Below are 3,127 nucleotides of genomic sequence, written 5' to 3'. Positions count from 1 at the left end.
AAAACAGAACAGTCTGTAGTAATCTGTAACTAACGCAAACTTCTGGGACTCCAAAAATTCAGCCAAAATAGAAGACCTAGATAATTTGTTTATTGATCAGCAGCAATTAGAATCAATATTTTATCACGTTCTGGTGATTTTTAACAATTATTTTCGTGAACAGAAAGTTTCTGCAATTTTCAGCAAGATCAAATAACTATCATCCAAGAAGATCCTATAGGTTAAACTTGGCACAAACACTAATTAAAACATAAAAACACATCTAACCAGAGGCTAGATCAAATATTTATTCCTAAACAGAAGCAAAAAAGCAAAAAACTAAAAATAAAATTGGGTTGCCTCCCAACAAGCGCTATCGTTTAACGCCCCTAGCTAGGCATAATAGCAAGGATAGATCTAGGTATTGCCATCTTTGGTAGGCAATTCTTCAATGAGACATCTCTCATCGTTAGGAGTTTCTTTCTTTTTATTAATTATCGAGTTTCTAGGCACATAACCAAAAAATTCTTTTGTAGCAAATGGTTTCTTAATGATAGCAAAAAGATTGGGATGAATACTTGTAGATTTGAGATCCGCGGTTTCTTTACTAGAGGATTCACCCTTATTTTTAGGAACATACATAAGCTTGGCAATTTTAGTTGGAGGACTTGGGAGTGTTCTTTACGGAAGAAAAACTGGTTCCCAAGTTGGTAATGATACCCTCAAGTTTATCGATTCTAGTGGAATCCTGATTTATTCTTTAATTAACTATGGGTTCCTTCTTCGTAATATTTTTCAAAGTGACTCCTACTTTAGATCCATGTTGGGTAATTTGGTTGTGGATCTTTTTATCCAAATTTTCAATTAACTCTACAGTAGCAACTTTATTTTCAATAATTTCAAGTCTTTGCATTACATGCTCCAAAGTTAACATAGTTCCATTAACCAAAAGAGGTGGTGAGCCAAACAAATCTATCATAGCATTATAAGAATCAAAAGTATGGCTACCCAAGAAATTCCCTCCGGTAATGGTATCAAGGATATATCTGTACCAAGGAGTAGCGCCTACATAAAAATTGCGGAGAAGAACGGATGTAGATTGCTTCCTGGTAGATCTATTTTGAGCATTGCAAATTCTATACCAAGCGTCTTTTAGATTTTCTCCCTCCCTTTGCTTAAAATTTAGAACTTCATTCTCGGGAGACAACGGAGAAGATAGAGGACTAGCCATAACGACAAAGCAAGCGAAAAAGAGGCGAAGGGAAAAGAGAGGGCGAATAAAATGGCAAGAGTGAAGTGGGGGAGAGGAAAACGAGAGGCAAATGGCAAATAATGTATAAGGGTTTGTGATGGGTACTTGGTATGTTGACTTTTGCGTAGACTCCCCGGCAACGGCGCTAGAGATCCTTCTTACCACCTCTTGAGCACTGCGTTGGTTTTCCCTTGAAGAGGAAAGGGTGATGCAGCAAAGTAGCGTAAGTATTTCCCTCAGTTTTTGAGAACCAAGGTATCAATCCAGTAGGAGGTCATGCACAAGTCCCTCGCACCTACACAAACAAATAAATCCTCGCAACCAACGCAATAAAGGGGTTGTCAATCCCTTCACGTTCACTTACGAGAGTGAGATCTGATAGATATGATAAGATAATATTTTTGGTATTTTTATGATAAAGATGCAAAGTAAAGTAAAAGGCAATGAAAATAGCTAAGTGTTGGAAGATTAATATGATGGAAAATAGACCCGGGGGCCATAGGTTTCACTAGTGGCTTCTCTCGAGAGCATAAGTATTACGGTGGGTGAACAAATTACTGTTGAGCAATTGACAGAATTGAGCATAGTTATGAGAATATCTAGGTATGATCATGCATATAGGCATCACGTCCGAAATAAATAACCGACTCCTGCCTGCATCTACTACTATTACTCCACACATCGACCGCTATCCAACATGCATCTAGAATATTAAGTTCATAAGAACAGAGTAACGCCTTAACTAAGATGACATGATGTAGAGGGATAAACTCATGCAATATGATATAAACCCCATCTTGTTATCCTCGATGGCAACAATACAATATGTGCCTTGCTGCCCCTACTATCACTGGGAAAGGACACCGCAAGATTGAACCCAAAGCTAAGATCTTCTCTCATTGCAAGAAAGATCAATCTAGTAGGCCAAACCAAACTGATAATTTGAAGAGACTTGCAAAGATAACCAATCATACATAAAAGAATTCAGAGAAGATTCAAATATTGTTCATAGATAAACTTGATCATAAACCCATAATTCATCGGTCTCAACAAACACACCGCAAAAGAAGATTACATCGAATAGATCTCCACAAGAGAGGGGGGGACATTGTATTGAGATCCAAAAAAAGAGAAGAAGTCATCTAGCTAATAACTATGGAGCCGAAGGTCTGAGGTAAACTACTCACACATCATCGGAGAGGCTATGGTGTTGATGTAGAAGCCCTCCGTGATCGATGCCCCCTCCGGCGGAGCTCCGGAAAAGGCCCCAAGATGGGATCTCACGGGTACAGAAGGTTGCGGCGGTGGAATTAGGTTTTTGGCTCCGTATCTGTTAGTTTGAGGGTACGTAGGTATATATAGGAGGAAGACGTACGCCGGTGGAGCAACGTGGGGCCCACGAGGGTGGAGGGCGCGCCCAGGGGGTAGGCGCGCCCTCCTACCTCGTGCCCTCGTGGTTGATGTCTTGACGTAGGGTCCAAGTCCTCTGGATCACGTTCGTTCTGAAAATCACGTTCCCGAAGGTTTCATTCCGTTTGATATTCTTTTTCTACGAAACTCTGAAATAGGCAAAAAAGAACAATTCTGGGCTGGGCCTCCGGTTAATAGGTTAGTCCCAAAAATAATATAAAAATGTATAACAAAGCCCAATAATATTCAAAACAGAATATAATATAGTATAGAACAATAAAAAATTATAGATACGTTGAAGACGTATCATACCGCTGTAGCTACAAACTAACCGAACTGGGTTTGCAAAAAAAAAAAAACCACCGACCTTATCTGTTGTTCGGGCACGAACTGCCCTCTCTCCTGTGCCCCTCCGTCCCCTCCCCACGAACGAGGCCACGACTAGTCGACCACCATCTCCTACCCCGCCGCCGCACAACCTCCACC

Source organism: Triticum aestivum, chromosome 2D (genome assembly GCF_018294505.1).
Source record: "Triticum aestivum cultivar Chinese Spring chromosome 2D, IWGSC CS RefSeq v2.1, whole genome shotgun sequence".
NCBI lineage: Eukaryota > Viridiplantae > Streptophyta > Magnoliopsida > Poales > Poaceae > Triticum > Triticum aestivum.
Note: the sequence above shows the minus strand (reverse complement) of the source record.